Consider the following 19059-nt stretch of genomic DNA (forward strand, 5'->3'; position numbering starts at 1 on the left):
GCTCAGTGATAGCATTTTGAAATTCTCTTTCCTTAATTTGTTTGAGGAAGTTTCTTCGTCATTGGCTATGTTTCATGAATTTGCTTAAAGGCATTGTTCTGATATAAGTGTGGAACATTAAGGGGCGCTATAATAAGATCTCTGAAGTTGTTTTGTCCCAATTTACCTCTTTATTAGTGGAACTACATGGGTCCATCATATCTTTCGCAATATGGAGGATGAGGTTGTATAGGAACGTGAATGTGTGGGTAGTTTTATGTGAAATCAGCTTATAACTTGCTTTTTTATGACCACTTAAGATACGTTCAAACCTCTTTCTTATGGATTTTGTCCCAAGGAAGGAACTTAACAGTTGATAATCATATGCTTAGAGAATGGATCATGGCTAATATATATATATATATATATATATATATATATATATATATATATATATATATATATGGGTGCGGTTTGTATAGTGCCTAGGCTCTAAACAATCAAATTAGAGCCTACTTTCAAATAGTGTCTAGAAATGTGGTTTCAATATTAAAAATCTTTTTGATAGCCTTAAAATATATTTTATCTTTATTTATAAAGTTTAAAACTTCAAAAATAGTGCAAATTGAGAGATCTATGAAAACCTCAAAATCTTGAAAATTAACGGTCCAAAAATGCATTATAAAATACGCTATTTCCAAAACTTGAAATCCTTTTTTTTTCTTATGTCCATGCATCTTGATGTCAAGATGATCAATTTGAGGATATTTAGGCATCAAAACTACCTCTTCTATATATATGGAAAATACTACGCAACACATATAGGCGAAAATGAATACTGATTTCGCTTATATTCATTACCGTCCAAAGTTCAACAGTTATACGGTAGTATTTCAATTTTCAGTTTTTTCTACAAATCAGAATATTCTGAAATTTGGAGCGTGTGTTCATAAAAAATAGGAGAATATAATAAAAATATAAAATAAATAATTCGTAAAACATAAATTGACCAAAATACCCTTAAAAATTTACAATGGTATTTTCATCAATTTATATTTTACGAATTGTTGTTCATATTTTTATTAGGTGAGCCTCACTAAGATGTTCACATGTTCCAAATTTCATATCATTCTGATTTACCTAAAATTGGCTAGGATATTTGGAAGATTTTTAGAGCCATCATCTAATAGGAGGTTTGGCTTGAAAGGAATAGAAGATCCTTTCAAGGAGTTGCGACCAATATAGAATTTTCTAGGAATAGAATAATTCATAACGGAATTGGTTTTCAACCACTAAGGGGAAGGTGTATCCAAGGTCAGGTATAGCTTTCAATTTGCATAATTGAATTAATCAAAGGTTGTCAAGGTAAGATTGAAAAGTAGATAGAACCACTGGTTGGATGTATGAAATTAAATTTTTGTGGAAGTTCATTTGGAAATCTTGGGGTGACATGCATTTGGTGTTCTTCAAAATAATCACGGTACAGCTATTTTTTGTTTTGCAAGTAGGGGTAAAAATGGATCCGGACTCAATTCGGAACCCGTCAGGTATATCCAACATGGGTCCAGTATGGATCCAACATTTGGACCCGCCAGGTCGAGTCCGGGTCCAAAACCTGGATCCTAACACTATTTGTGTCCAGGTCTGGGTCTGATTGGACTTGACCCGTACCCGTAATTGTTAGAGATAAAATACTTCATGCCCTACTCGTTCAATTGTATTAAGGATCGCATACAATAAGAACTTGTACTCATCTTTAACTATTAAACGACAAATTAGATGGCTTAAAATCTAATGGTGGGTGATTGTGACCTTAGCTATATAAACGACAAATATGATGGTAAAACAAGGGAAAAAATTAAAAGAAAAAGAAGCATTTAATGAGGTGGCAATGGACTCAATCAAACTCGGGACCTGACGGGTATGGGTATGGGTCCAGCTTTTGGACCCGACAGGTCGGTTGCAGGTTCGGGTCCGGGTCCGGATCCAAAGCATGGATCCAAAGACTATTCGGGTCGGTGACCGGATCCGGGTCCGAGTCCAATCGGACATGACCCATACCTGACCCGTTGCCACCCTTATTTGTGGGTCCTTGGTATTGTTTTGGCAAACCCAACATAATTGCCTGCTCTTTAGCAAGGTTTAATGATTGTTTTGGAAAAGCTGAATGGGGTACCTTGTTTGGTGGAGGGAGATTCTTTGAATGTTAATTGATGTAAAGTGTCTAGACCATCGTGGAAGCTCAGATCTATTTGGATGCAGATAATAGAGTATTGAAATAAGGTGATGGTCTCCTTTCGACATGTTTATGGAGAGGCAAATGATATGGCAGATTGTTTGGCCAAGCATGTAGTTGCTTTGCGTAGCTTTGTAGTGACAAACTCTCTTTTTACTTGATTTCATTGTAACTTCGTTTTTGGTTTGTGCTCGTATTTTTCTTTGCATATCAATAATATTCAGTAGCCTTCTCAAAAAAAAAAGATCTATAAAGAATTGAATATCTTAAACATAGATGGCCCAAATAATTTAGTACAAAATACACTATTTTCAATATTAAAAATATATTTTTTTATATCCATACATCCTGAGGTTGAGATGATCTATTGGAGGGTTTTGCAATATAAGAACATTCTCTTCTAGAGAATATTTGGGGTCAACCTTACTTCAGTAGTATAAGGTTGATACCTTATATAATTTTTTTCCGTTTGTTTATTTGTGGTGTTGATCATCACGGGGTACAAACACTAGCTCGTTGGAGTTCATCGCACGGCTATTAACTAGGCGCAAGTAGAAGTCACTCTATTAGAGAAAATATTTTTGCATTGGGTAACCTTTTCACTTCTAATTTTGTCATCTTGATTTTTTATTGTATCAATTTTATCATATATATATATATATATATATATATATATATATATATATATATATATATATATATATATATATATATATAGGGTTAGTCTAGAGTTAACAACCCCTCAAAATAAAAAAATTGATGTTAGAGTGAGTTGTAATGTTGTGTTTATTGAACCCGTTATTTTTTGTTTTAAAAATTATTTTAATAGGTGACTTGAAAATTAAGTAAGGGAAAATTAAATTTTTTTTTAGTATTTTAGAAATTAGAATCCTAAAACTTTATTTATAGAGTATCATTGTCCTTTAGTAAGAATTTCAGCTTAACCTCTTGTGAAACACCCATTGTCTTTTAGTGATATTTGCACAAATACCCTTACTTAATGAGTAAGATATCATAAAAAGTCATGTTTTTTTATAAAATACATCATATTTAATAAATCCATCCATCACAACTCTTTCTAACATTAACATTTGTAATTTGAAGCGTTGTGAATTCTAGATTATCTCATATATATATATATATATGAAAAAACCTAAAAAACGCCTATAGTTGGAATGCTACACTTTTTTGCCTCCGTCACGGACTTGCTATGTCCGTGGCGGTTTATTGAATTGACAACGCCGTCTATTTCGGTTTCGCATGAATATTTGGACTGCCACAGACCTAACATGTCTGTGGCGGGTACCGTCACAAGCTTACTAGGTCTGTGGCGGTCGAAAAATGAACGCCGTCCAATTTTTTCGGACGGTGATTGGCTTATGGGCGAAATCACTGTAGCATTACGCTCATAGGCATTTCATAGATGCTTCCATATATATATATATATATATATATGTATATGGAAAAATGTTTGGTGAATCGGATGAGTCATTCTTATGCAGTCCCCTTATGAAATATATCTCAAAAATGTATTTTGTATTCAAAATTTTAGAGTTCAATAATATCAACCATGACAATGGTCCGCAATTAGAATTTTTATTTTTCATAAAATACAAATGTTATTTTGTGAACTTCTTTATTCTTCATCCACTTTAAAATTGAGTGGATGTAACATTTTTGACATCCATCTTAGAGATGGATGTTTGATAAACAAGTGGCCAGATGGTAATAGGTGAGTTTTCTTACATATATTCCAAAAGAAATAAATTCATCCAATACTAAGAAAAATTAGTCGTAAACCCAAAGAAAAGATAAGAAATTAAATCGAAGAAGATAGGTGTTAGGGGAGGAGAGAGAGAGAGAGAGAGGAATGAGGGAGTGAGAGAGAGGTGGGGGGCAAAAAAGGAGACAGAGACAGAGATAGAGAAGGTGTGAGAAACAATCTTTCTTTGTATTCAATGAATTAAATTAGACTACAATACAATCATAGATTTATAAAGAGGGTACATGCAATACTTGCTAAAACTATAGGATACAATTTCTAGTTGAGTATAATATACAATTAAACACTGACAGATCTCAATATTCAATTACCATATTTGTTGTAGTTGTCATGTCTATTCACACTCCTCAAACTGGATATGATTTGAAAGAAATCATCGATAGTTTGGAAACAAACTGTGAGAAATGATCGGGGGATTGCGACTTACTAAAGAAGTCGGCGCGTTGTAATATGGTGGGCACATATGGTAAGGAAATTGTGCTTGCTAGATATTATTGTCGAACATAGTGGCAATCGACTTTAATATGTTTCGTGTGCTCATGGAACTCTAGATTTTTGGAAACGTTGTCACAATAAAGTGGAGTGGGAGTAGAGATAGTGACACTCATGTTTTCGAGTAGCCAACATAGCCAAAAAATCTCGGTAGTGGTTTGTGCTATATCCTGGTATTCAGCTTCCATAGTTGATTAAGCAATTCATTTTTGTTTCTTGCTTTTCGAAGAGATAAGGGAATCACCGAGGAAAATGCAGAATCCTGTACTGGATTTGCGATCACTCGGATTATCTATAAAATCGGAGTCTGTATAGGCCCGGAGCTCAAGTGAAGTAGAGGATGAGAAAAATAAAGCTTGGTGATGGGTATCCCTGATATAACAAATGATGCACAAAACAACAATGAGATGTACAGAACGTGAAGCACTTTAAAATTGACTAACCATATGAACTGCATAAGCAATATCTGAGTGTAAAATTGTCAGATATATTAACCAGTTGCCTATAAAAGGTTGGATTAGGAAAAGCTTCTCCATATGTAGCCTGAAATTTGGCATTGTTCTTAAGAGTGGTATGAACTCTCTTTTATCATCCTTGAGTCGAATTTGAGAAACAATCTCTGAAGCATATTTTAGTTGTGACAACATATAGCCGCGATGAGAATAGGCAACTTTTAATCCAAAAAAATACCACAAGAAACCCAAATATTTCATTTTAAATGTGTTGTTGAGCTTCTGTTTGACTTTGTGAATTGTTCTCATATAATTACCAGAGATAATCATGTCATCCACGTAAAGTAGCAAGAGAACTCGTCCTTCAGAAGTTTCAGACACAAAGAGGACTGGGTCGTGATGACTCTGTCAAAATCCAACAGAAAGAACTTTAGTATGAAATTTCTCAAACCAAGTACGAAGGTGCTTGTTGGAGTCCATATAAGGCCCGTCGAAGTTTACACACTCATTTTTTTTAATCTACAACGGCATGAGGTAATTTCATATACATTACCTTATCAAGATCATCATTGAGGAAAATATTTTTGACATCTAATTGATAGAAATGCAATTGTTGAACAGAAGCTACTGATATCAGTGTACGGACAATAGTTATATGGGCGACAAGAGCAAAAGTTTCTGCATAGTCGATGTCATATTGCTGATTGTAAACTTTCGCCACTAGACAAACTTTGTATCGTTCAAGGTTGCCATCTACGTTGGTTTTAATTTTATATACCCATCCACAACCAACAATAGTTTTGCCTTTCGGGGGAGGTGCCAGGTCCCAAACATGCATTCACTCGAGAGCATTCAACTCATCAGTCATTGTTTGTTGCCACTCAAGGTAAGAAAAGTGGTACATCTACGGTGAGAGAGAAATCATCCACGATGAGAGAGAAATCAGAGAGAGAGAAAATAATATAGGGAGATACTAGAGATCAAAGAGAGATATATGAAAGAGAGAGATAAGAGAGAGAGCTAAGAAAGATCAGAGAGACAAAAATAGCGTAGAGAGATCAGAGAGATTAGAAAAAGTGTAGAGAAATAAAAGAGATCAAAGAGAGAAAATAGCGTAGAGAGCTAAGAGAGAGAAAATAACATAGAGAGATAAAAGAGATCAGAGAGAGAAAAGGCGCAGAGATATAAGAGAGATATAAATGAAAGTGGAGAGAGAAATCGAGAGATCTGAGAGTGCAGAGAGATAGATCTAAGAGCCATATATGAAAGAGAGAGAGGTCAACTTGAAATTAGGAAAAATAAAGGAGAGAGAGAAAAGAGAGAGTAGATATGAGAAATAAGAAAGAGAGATATCTGAGAGACTAAGAAAGTAGAGAGAGAAAAAACAGAGAGAGACAGAGAGAAATCTAATGAACGAAGGACTAAACAGAGAGAGATCGACAAAAGAGAGAGAGACTGAGAGAAAACAGAGAATGAGAGAGAACCTTGGGGTTGAGTCAGATGAATGAGATAAAACATAGAGAGACTGAGAGAGATTGAGATAGATGATTGAGAGAGAACCTCTGGATTGTTGCAGAATTTTAGTGCTCTTATGAAGACAAGAGAGAGAAGCAGATCACAAAGAAAAATTAACCACAGCTTAGTGCAGGCTGTTGCAGGAGCACCTTTTGGGGCTAGAGAGACTGAGAGAAGAGAATCAGTCTCTGATAACATGTGAGAAACAATCTTTTTCTGCATTCAATGAATTGAATTAGACTACAATACAATTGTAGATTTATAGAGAGGGTACAGACAATACTAGCTAAAACTATACGATACATTTTCTATATAGGTATAGTATATAATTAGGCACTAACAGATCTCAAAATTCAGTTGCCATATATGTTGTAGTTGCCATGTCTATTCACAGGAGGAGGGAGGGAGGGATGAGGGCATGAGACATAGTTAGGTAAGGAGAGAGAGAGAGAGAGAGAGAGAGAGAGAGAGAGAGAGAGAGAGAGGTTGGGGGTAGAGTGTGAGAGACGGGGGCCAAAGAGGGGGGTGAGGGTACGAGAGAGAGAGAGGTTGTGAGTAGAGAAAGAGGAAAGGAGGGGAGGGGAAGGGGGTAGATGAAGGCATATGAGTGAGAGAGGTTAGGGGCAAAGAGAGGGAGAGATGAGGGTAGGAGGGAGAGTTGGGGGTAGAGAGAGAAAGAGAGAGGTTGGGGGCAGTGAGTGAGAATGTAGGCAAAAAGAGAGAGAAAGAGAGAGAGAGAGAGATGAGGTGTGTGAGAGAGAGGATGGGTACACAAACACATACACACAGAGATGACTAAGAGAGAATTAGAAGAACAAAAGAGCAAAGGATGGGAATGGATAAAGTCTCTTTGTATAGGGCAATTGCAAGGCCATCAATATAGAGAGGAGAGACCAGGGTGTAGAAAAAAATGTTTTGAAAAACTTTTGTGTTGCTAGAAATAGAAATAGGAGGGGATGATATGAAATTTATGCCAATTTTAGGAGTTATAGATATCTTTTCCGTTAATAATTTGAATGAACTTTGTAATTGAGGAGCTTCACAATGATTCGATTTCGGGAACATGCTTGTGTGTGTGAGAACCCTAGGAGCCTACTTTATTACAAATGCCCTCTCTCCCATTTTGATAGTGTTGTTTGATTTAAAATTTTTTCTGAGTCCATTTCCATGGGCTTTGACGACCAATGTCAATGTTTTTTGTTCTAAATGAGAGCTAACTAGTTACGTAATAACTTTCTTAAAAAAATAATAATAATATTGGTGGTGTCTTAGTGTTAACTTCTCTATATATTGTTTACAGATCTGCATTAGCCAGGATGAAAAATCTAAAGATAATCAACATTTTGTTCCATAAAGGCACCAATATGTTTGTGAGGACAATTGATGTTCATTCTATTCCATGTTGTCTTGTTTCATATGGCTGATTTCTCTCAATCTACAATGCATTATGGGTAAAGATGTGGGACATTGCTGATCTCTTGATTTTACATTTCAATCATGGATTTATTGCAAAGAAATTATTTTAATTAAGTATTATAGCAAACTGAATTAAGCGGTAAAACTATAAAACATAAGGTGATGTTGTGAAAAATAGGCAGCAGTTCGTTAAATGAAGGAACATTAGGCATGAGGTTTTCGTTTAAAGGGACAATTGTAAATTTCATATCTTATTTAATGCAAATAATCCTTAATTGTTATAATCGAGGTTGAGATGATCATGTTGAGGGATTTTTTAGCATCGGAGCAACCTTTTCTTATAGGTTTTTGAGGTATGCTTTGCTTCAATGGTATAAAATTAACACCATATATAAACTTCTTCGTTTTACATATGTTTATGAATTATTATTTTTGTACTTTTTGATGTTGATTTTGTCATATATTCTTAAATTTATTGCATCCTAACCTCAAGTCATCCATCACATATGAAGATTACTAGTTTGGTTTAAAGAAGTGTATTAAAATCCAATGATCAGGACCGGTGATCTGACATAGTGGATAATCCACCTCATCGATATAATTTTGGAACAATTGTTTAAAGATAGTGATAAAACACCTCTCAAATGGTGAAATTTTGTTTAGGAATGATTTTCACATGAGATGTCATAAAAAACCATGAAATGTTTCGACATAGACAATGATCCTATGCGAGACTTAGTTATGATTTCGAGTCCATCTAGACAAGTGTACATAAATACTCTCTCTCTCTCTCTCTCTCTATTTTTCTTATTTTCCCATATTTTATGTTACATCATTGTATTTATTTATTTATTTTTAGGTTTTCCCCTTGTTAAGTGTTTCTAACACTATACATGCCTTTTTAAATTTTTATTTTTTTTTAAGCCTTTTTAAATTTTTATTTTTTTTTACTCTATAGCATTTACGAGACGGTTTAATAGTGAATATATCAAATTGCACCATTTGTGGCCCAATTCGATAATGGGAATATCCTCTCGATAAACATGGCTAAATCATCAGCAATGACATTAGCCTCTCGATAAACATGGTAAAAACTCACAATGTCATCCGTTGATTGCTCCAAATTTTACAACCACATCTGGAAGACCTATTATGCCAATTGATGACATTGGTGGAATTACCTTCTATAATCAAGGAATTCCACAATCTTTTGTACAAGTAATTAACCCTTGAAGAAGTGTTGGCAATTCAACATTATTAGGAGTAGCCACACCATAAGAGGCAACATAACAAAAATCACAACGCCCCTAGCATCACCACAAACACCCCCAATCCTAGCCCAACCTGAGTTCTCCAAAGATTAACAATCAAAATTGAGTTTCAAGCACCTTGTAACTTGTGGAATCCACAAACATCTTGGCGTTACTTTAAGAAATCTTAAAGTAACCAAATGCGCCAAATTATGGTGAATATCCACTCTAGAGACACCCATCCCTCCTTTGTGATACCAAATCAACTCCAAACTCTTAAAGGAATTCTATCTTCTCCTTTTTTTCTGCAGATCTTTCAGCTATATTTCCACCCTATCAAAAGTTTGTCTATTTCTTTCAAGCCAAAGCTTCCATATTATTGCAGCTAGATATATATCCCAAATAATACCACCCGCCTTTGAAGTACCACAAAGTTTCATTTGAGATACAAGATAAAAAATCGATGATGGGAGGAAAAAGGAGAAACCTACATTTTGCATTGCCCAACTCCACAAAGTGTATGCATATGGACAATGAAGAAAGAGGCGATCACCATTTTTCTCATCATCCTTCCCAAAAAGTATAAATTAACAATGATTTCCCCTTTTTTTTAAGATTGTCAATAGTTAACACCTTTCGTTGTGTTAAGATCCAGATAAAACCTTGAACTTTGTGAGGTATCTTCCATTTCCAAATATATTTTAAAACTAGCATGTTCCACTTAATTTGATATGGTATGCAGATTTAACCAAGAAAGCTCCATCAGCTTTCAATTCCCACACCGCCTCATCACTTGCTTGGTTTGAGAGATAAGCCTGTTCTAACAATTTTAATAACTCAATGTATTGATCGACTGCACAGTGAGGTAAATGGTTATCCAAACAGTTTATATTCCAAGCCACTGACTGACCCTTACCACTCCAACTTCACGCACCTTTGTCAATGGCTGAGTACTTCTTAAGAACAAATCAGGAAAAAGCAATTTGAAAGGAGCATCAACAAGCCATTTAGAATGCAAAAAAAGAACATTATTCCTCTTACCTACTGACCATCTAGAGTGACTTAATACAAAAGTTCTCATTGGTACAATAGATTTCCAAATGAGCTCCACCATGTCCCCTAGCCACCGTAAGGTTAACTGTATCGAACCCATATTTAGAAATCAACACTTCTTTCCAAAGTTGGTTATTATTTTGCATTACGCGCCGCCATCAATCACCATCAATATGTTAAAGCCTAATTGACATATTTCAGTTGTGAATGCCTAGGCCACCTACTCTCTTTGGCATATTAACTCGATCCTAACTTACCAAGTAATACTTTTTGAGCCCCATATCAGATCCCGATAAAAAGTTGCTCATGAGACTCTCCAATTTTTTTAAAATATTAGCCGACATAAGCAGTAGATACATTTGATAGATTGGGAGATTGAAAAAGAAGATTTGATCAAAGTGATTCAGCCCCCTAGAGATAGATGCTTAGCCTTCCATATATCCAGCTTTACATTTGCCTTCTTCACCATTGGATCCCACACCTCCTTCGAAAGTCTCAAATCCAATAAAGGTATACCCATATACTTGATAAGGAATTTTTTCTTTTTGCAATTTATAACCTCAGCCAAATATTTAACTATACTTTCCTGACAACGAATTCCAATAGCTAAGGTTTTAGAAAATTAACTTTAAGGCCCAAATCCATCTCATAAGATCTCAAAAACCTTATAATAACAACACCTGATCCAAATCAGCACCTTTGCATACTGAAGATAAGAGATACACGGTACTAATGAATTTACCAAAAAACCAGTAAAACCTTGAATTCTCACTACATTATTAATCATTAAGATGAAAGCGTCCCTCACTAAAGTGAAAAAGAAAGGGGAAAGAGGATTCACTTGTCTGATACCTCTATATGCTGTAAAATATCTTTAGGGCTGCCATTCACTAAGATAGAAGAATGCAGCAAAGATAAGCATCCTGAAATCCATTTTCTCCATCGAGTCCAAAACCCATATGAAATAGGATTTCATCAAGAACTCCCCATTTAACATGATCGTAAGCTTTCTCTATGTCGAGTTTAAAAGGCATTCCCTGGATTCCACTTTTAGCCCTTGTATGATACATTATTGTGCGATCAAAACGCCATCCATTATCATTCTGCCACTAATGAATACCGACTGAGTACCCGAAATAATAAGATGAAGCACTTTTTTCAGCCTCTTAGCCAGGACTTTAGAGATGATTTGTCTATAAGCTAAGGTCATATATCATTGATTCCCGTAATGGTAGATCTTTTTGAGATTAAGGCAATAAAGGTTGAGTTAATACCTTTATTAAAAAAATCCCTATCCAAAAATTTATTAACCATCAATAGCAATTCATCCTTCAGAATAGATCAAAATCTATGAAAGCATGACAAAGGAAAATCATCCAGCCTCGAAGCCTTATTCCTTGGAAATGAGAAAACAACATATTTCAACTAATAGACAGCCATCTCTTTTTCTAGATCTAAGGCACATAGTTGAGGGAGCTTTTTAGAAGAAACTTCTTCTAATTTACTTTAAAAGGAAGTTCACTTGAGAAGGACTTTAGAAAATCATTAATAAATTCCATTTTCCAAGCGTCAAAGTCATTTTCATCTATCCCTGCAAAGGAAAGGCCTGAAATATTATTTTGTCTACACCTAGCATTTGCTATAGACTGAAAATTTTTTTTGCTATATTTCATCCATTCTCAGCAACTCATGCATTTTTTGACAAGACTTTCTCTTTGCCTTATTGTTTCAACTAACACTTAACAATTAGTAGCCATAGAAACATCAATATCATGAATCAAAGACACAGTCTCATCAACTTTTGTTTTAATAAGAAAATTTTTTGTCTTTTACTTAGTAGTTTGTGCTTGATAATCATCTTCTTAAAAATTCTATAACTAGTCCATCCCTTAACAACAATACTGATCCAAGCATTTTAAATTAAGTTAATCGCTTCCATCTCTTCTAGCAATACAACTTCCTTTCTAAATGGTCTACGATCATTAAACACATTCTCTGTTTGGATGTTGATTGTTGTATGATCAACAAAGAACCTTCCCAAATGCCAAAGGAAACTGGGTTTCCCAATCATTAGACACAAGAAACATGTCTAATTTTCTCATGATGAGATTATGAATATTGTTATTTGTCCAAGTAAAATCAGTGCCATTTAATGAAAACTCGACTGATGAATAAAAGCATTAAACACTCGCATATAAGAGTTCATAGGGATGTCTGAAGAAGTTTCATATGACCATCTCACAAAAATTAAAATCTCCCCCAATACAAACCAGTAAGCCATAATAAGATATAATATCTGATAAGTCATTTATAAAAACAAATTTATGAGAAACATCATTGGGTCCATAAACATTAACTAAAAGCCATCTGAAAGAAGAGAATGGGCCCTCCAAAATCACATCCAACATTTTGTCTTTAACAATAATATCCACATGAGAAAAAACTAAAGAATCCTAGATTATCAAAAGACCACCTGAAGACCCCACTGAATCAATCCCTACAAAAATAGTGGGGCCCCTACCCCAAATCGAATTGACATACTTGATATATGAGACAAAGAGCTTAGTTTTCTAGAAGAAGAATATCTGGTCACTATTTCCAAATAAAAAGGACACCTCCTGCTTTCTGTGCGTAGTCCCTAGGCCTCGAACATTTCAATCAAGAATCTTCATTAGACTTTGAAGATTGTCCAGCCCTGGCGATGGGTAAGTCACCTGCAAACTCAAGCGACTCAAAGATTTCAAGTTCTACAATCTGAGATCCTCCCTCATTATTGCGAAAAGATATTCCAGAACAACCACTCCTTGCCATAGCTTTAACAGAAAGGCGTGTCGGCAAGCGAGTAGCCTTGACAGGGGATTTTCCTATTGGTGTATCAGTAACCCTCTCGGATGTTTCAACCCCAACACTGGCACCAAAAATTGCTTCCACAAGGCTCTCAATCGGATTTTGCTTAGAAACATTCTCTATCCACTCATTCAAAACTTTCAGAATGTCCAAAGTCCACACCTATAATTTTGAACATCTCATAGTGCTCCTGATCTGTGTCCTTGTAGCAAGTAGCATCCTTCTCCTTGCTCATACCCAAACACTAGCACACCCCTCAAGTTAACCTTGAGGAAGAGCATGGTGAATATTAAAATCCTCATCTCCTGCCTCATTATTTTCCAGCACCATCATATTCAGAGGTGGGACAAATTCCACTTCTTCTACTGACCATACATCCAGATGACTCCCAAAAGATATGAATAATGACTCTGGTGGCAAGAAAATAGTATGATTACGCTGTCCCTTATCATCCAATACAATAATAGGCATGCCTTGATCTCCATCAAGAATCATTGGTGCTTCGGGAACACCCATAATAGTACTCTTGATCAGTGTCAGCGTAGCTAGTAGCATCCTTCTCCTTCCTCACACCCAAAACACTAGCAGACACCTCAGGATAACCTTTGGGAAGAGCATTGTGAATATAAGAATCCTCATCTCGTACTTCATTATCTTCCGACACCATCATATTCAGAGGTGGGACAAAATCCACTTCTTCTTCCGAACATACATCCATATGATCCCCAAAAGACATGGATAACAACTTTGGTGGTGGGAAAATAATATGATTACCCTCTCCTTCATCCTTTAACAGAAAAATAAGAAAGCCTGATCTTCAGCCAAAATCCTTGGTGCTTCGGGAACACTCTTTTTATGAGCATCTTTCTTGAAGGGAAGAAAACTCTTAGGTATTTTGGCACACAAAAATTCAATAAGACTAAGGGGAACATGTTTATCAAATTTTAGTAACAAATTGAGTAGCTTCAACCACTTCTTCTCTCTCTAACCAGAGAAAGCGTATTCAACCTTGGTGCAGGTTGGCATAGAAGAATAGCCTTCTACTTCTACTTGCGAAGAAAGGTATATGGAACATAGACGCACCTTCAAAGGAGAAACATTTTCTCTCATCACTAGCATACATGGGTCAACATCATTACTCTTTCCAAGGGATGTACCTTTTTGAATGTTTTCTATCCCCTCAATAGATACATGTCGATCTTGATCCCCAATATTGCCATTATTAGGAAATATCTTGAGAAAATCACTCCAATCAGAGTTTCCCATAAAAAATTGATTATTACTTACCATGCCCTCCTTAATCGAAATTGAAGCTTTCTCCAAAGACACTTTAGAGGAGGGTCCCACTCCTAAGTCAACTACCACACCATTTACGAGATTATCATTAACCAAATTATCATTTTTTCTATCAATCGATAACCACACCTTTTGAATTTTAGAATTTAAATTAGTTGTAACTTCCATTAGTCACTATCCTCAGATCTTCCTCCATGTGTCCTCATGCCCACTAGGTCTTAGAAAGACGCGATCGATGATTTCTTGATCTAAAGTCTATACAGATCTTTACCATGGCCATGGTGAAAATTGAACCTCTTCTTTCTTGGCTTGACTTGGGTCCATGAGCCTTCCTCGGGATGAGAAATAAAGGGTTAGACAAGGAAGGTTCATTTATCGCATATCCACCCACATTAGAACCTTCCACCGATATAAATCAATCACAAAAGCCTCATAATTAACAGAGAGTCGAATCTTTCTAAGCTATGGTGAATAGTATATCCTATTCACCTTAACTCTGACATAAGAAAGATCATCACCCTTTAACGACTGCCAATCCACCCCCAAGAAATCCCCACAACTATTCCCCAAATGTTGAAAGACACTCCGACACAAAACATGTAGAGGGACACCCAGAATTTAATAAAAAAAGCACTATTTTGGACTAGAGAAATATGATCCGAGCTCTTCCAAGAATTTAATGTTAGCAAACGACCACTTACTCTCCACATACGAATCCTCAGAACATGCTTAACTTTGAGATCTGAGTGCAAGCAAAAAGAAAAGAGTATTATTATCGATCCATTTGACACTTGAAACATATGAGAGCAACCAAGCATGCTTGGCCCAATCCCCAAGGCCAAGGGGTAGAGCTGGGTGTCATATCATCGCATCCTCTAACAATCTCATTTCTTGAACCATTAGATGTGCCACTGATACTACAAGCTTTCTGCTTAAGGTATCTGCTACCACATTAGTCTTGCCTGGGTGATAATTGATGGTACAATCATAATCATTCAATAGATCCATCCATCACCTTTGCCTCATGTTCAACTCCTTCTGAGAAAATAGGTACTCGAGGCTCTTATGATCTGTAAATGCCTTGAATTGGGCTCCATAGAGGTAGTGTCTCCAGATTTTCAAGGCGAATACTACAGCCGCAAGCTCCAAGTCATGGGTTGGGTAATTTTGTTCATCTGGTTTTAACTATCTGGAGGCATAAGCAATCACCTTCCCTCGCTGCATAAGCACACATCCAAGCCTTTTACGAGAGGTATCGGTGTAAACTACAAAGTCCTCATTTCCTTCTGGTAAGGTCAGTATCGGAGCCGTAGTCAGTCTCTTCTTTAGTTCTTGAAACTTTTTCTCACAATCATCTGACCATACAAATTTTACTTCCTTATGAGTTAGGTGAGTCAAGAGAAATGCTATCTTTGAATATCCTTCCACAAAGAGTCTATAGTAACCAGCTAATCCGAGAAACTGCGGACCTTTGTCATACTTGTCGGTTTTTCCCACTGAAGTACGACTTCAATCTTAGAAGGGTTGACGACAACCCCATCCTTCGAAACAACATGCCCAAGGAAAGCCACACTAGGAAGCCAAAACTCACTCTTGCTCAACTTGGCATATAACTTTTCTCACTGTAAAGCTTGAAGGACCACTCTCAGATGTGGCTCATGCTCCTCTAGGCCCTTTGAATATATTAAACTGTCATTAACAAAGACGACAACAAAATCATCCAGAAAGGGTATGAAAATTCTACTCATCAGGTCCATGAAGACAGTTGAGGCATTAGTCAGTCCGAACGATATTACGAAAACTCATAATGGCCATATCGGGTTCTCAATGTGGTCTTGGGGATATCTTTCTCCTTAACACGCATTTGATGGTAGCTCGTTCAGAGATCGATCTTAGAGAACACTTGAGCCTCTTGAAACCGGTCAAAAAGTCATCAATCCTAGGCAAAGGGTACTTGTTTTTCACTGTTACTTGATTCAACTGCCTATAGTGTATGCAAAATCTCATGGACCCATCCTTCTTGTTCACAAAAAAAACAGATGAGCGATACACTAGATCGGATGAACCCCTTTTTTAACAACTATTGTAATTGTTCTTTCAGCTCTTTCAGTTCTGCTGGGGTCATCCTATATGGGTCCTTGGCGATGGGTGCAATACCAGGGACCGCCTCTATCGCAAACTCTATCTCCTTGACTGGAGGCAAAGAGGTCAATTCCTCAGGAAAAACTTCTGAGTATTCTCTCACCACTGGTATCTCTTCTAATTTGGATTAGACGTCTCTATTATCTACTACATAGGCTAAGTATCCAACATATCTTTTTGCTAGAAGACGGGAAGCCCGAAGGGAAAAAATAAAGTGTAGAGTGGGAGCATTCTTGATACCCACAAAATACAGTTCAGGCTAGTTAAGGCGTCTAAAGGTCACAATCTTATCATGACAGTTAACAGTAGCACTGTGTGTGGACAACCAATCCATGCCTAGAATAACGTCAAAATCTTGAATATCACAAAGGATTAGATCTATGGGCAAGACACACCTCTCTAGCAAAAGTTCACACTTTTGTACACCCTATACGTTTCCATAAAATCCCTTACATGTGTGCACAATACTAAAGCATAGTCAATACATGAAGGTTCAATATTTAGATGATATGCAAAATGAGGTGCAACAAAAGAGTGAGAGGAACCAGGGTCAATCAAGATTTTAGCTTCTCTACCATCAACAAAGAGCGCACCTCAGATAACGGAGGTCGACACCTTGGCTTCCTGCTCCGTGAACGCAAACATCGAGCTTAGAGCCCTTGGTCGGTTCTCTGGCCCCTTTACAGGATAGTCCTTGATCAGGTGGCCAAGCTTGCCACATAGAAAACATGATCCCATCTTTTTGTAGCATTCGACTGCAGAGTGGTTATTCAACCCACAGTATGGGCAGGCCGGGCACCGATTATCCCTTACATCATTCGGGAAGGCCTTTTAGACTTTGGTACTGCCCCGACAGTTCCTTCGACTAAACTCTCTCCTGGGAGGTGGTCGAGCCTTCCTCCTAGAATTCCCAGACGACACGGCCCCAACTTTCCCTTCTTTCCTCAACTGAAACTCTTCACAATCTCTCTCGATCTGCATGGCGAGGTCCACTAATGGGGAGAATGTCTTGTGGTTGGCTGATATTACTCTCCCTCTTATATCTGGCCTGAGGGCCCTCTCAAACTTGTTCGCCTTATGTGCCTCTATATTAATGATGTGTGGCGCGTAATGGGAAAGCTCTGCAAATTTTGCTGCATACTGTTCCACTGAAAATTGCCCTTGCTGTAGTTCAATAAATTCCACTTCTTTTCTCTCTTGGACTGAATTAGGAAAGTATTTATCATTACAAGCCTCTAGAAAGTTTTCCCAAGTTGCCATGGTCCCTGACTCCTCTCAGGATTGCTTCACTGAACCCCATCAGGGCTCAGCATCCCGTTTCCAACATGTAAGTTCCCAGTCTAACCTTTTATTCATTTGAACAATGCAATACATCAAATATCTTCTCCACTTGCCTCCTCCAACACTTACCTTTCTCTACTCCCCCATGCCCCAAAAAGATGGGGCATGGGCAAGGGTAGATGGGTCGGCATATGGTCTTTAATTATTTGAGTCATGGCCCCTAAGTCCTGAAGAATTCCTCAAAGGCCTCGGTGTTCTCATTACTAAAACTCGTATTGTTGGCACGAGTCCTCGTCATCTTGACTAAAAATAGGAACATTCAGTGACGAGCTTATCCAAAAGACTAATCCTAAAGACACTTTTAAGATTCTCTAGACTAAGAAGCCTATCTTGGCTACTCTGATACCATAATTGTCACGACCCCACCCCTTGACCCTTACCGTACATGCTAGAGGGCAAGAGTGCGGAACCGTGACCCGAGGTAGCGAATGCCACTCAGGTGGAGTGCGCTCAACACATTTTAGAAGGAGGAATCAAAGCAAACTACGAAAGAAAGCAAAAACCATACATAAAGGTACAAAGAAATTGACAAAATAAAACCAACTTATATATATATACAGGTTTCAAAATTTTAATTACAGTCTTGTCCAAGGCACTACAGGCCCATCCACTACAATACTTTAAATAAAACAGCTACGTGGCCACCGTCATCAGACACCTACTATCTGAATAAGGCCTTCTGGACAAGCTCAGATCTTCAACTGTCGGCCTCGATTTTCCCAGCCACCTGCTCTCGACATTGTAGGCCATCGCCCTACAAGAGAAAGTCAGAGAAATGAGCTATAAAGCCTAGAAGCAAATTAAACATCATGTATTCCTGCCTATGCAATGCCATTCATAACCATCCCCCAAAAGTGTCACAACAGGGGGTCATGTATCACAATTCTTTAGTAGTGGTGGAAGAAGTGTAAGGCAGATATCAGAAAATCATACATCACATGAACTAATAGTTACCCCATCTTTTCATCAAAATACCAGACTAGAAATTCAGGTGAAACACGTAGTGCATAAAGGCAGACACGTAGTGCATACAGGCAAGCCTAGTGCACCTACTCCCAAAGTTGAAGTCCCATCGCTTAGACTAAACTAATCCTGTTACTTAGGACGTCTACCCTGACTCAGGAGGGAAGACAATGATAATGGATGACCCATTTTGTAATGTCTTCACACACACACAATCCCTAGCATACGTTGGGGTCTTCGATAGGCTGTGGCCTTGCAAGACTCGACCATCTCCTTATGCCCTTCTAGCAAGAG

Source organism: Amborella trichopoda, chromosome 2, assembly GCF_054954075.1.
Source record: "Amborella trichopoda isolate Santa Cruz 75 chromosome 2, AtrichopodaSantaCruz75HAP2 v2.0, whole genome shotgun sequence".
Classification (NCBI taxonomy): Eukaryota; Viridiplantae; Streptophyta; class Magnoliopsida; order Amborellales; family Amborellaceae; genus Amborella; species Amborella trichopoda.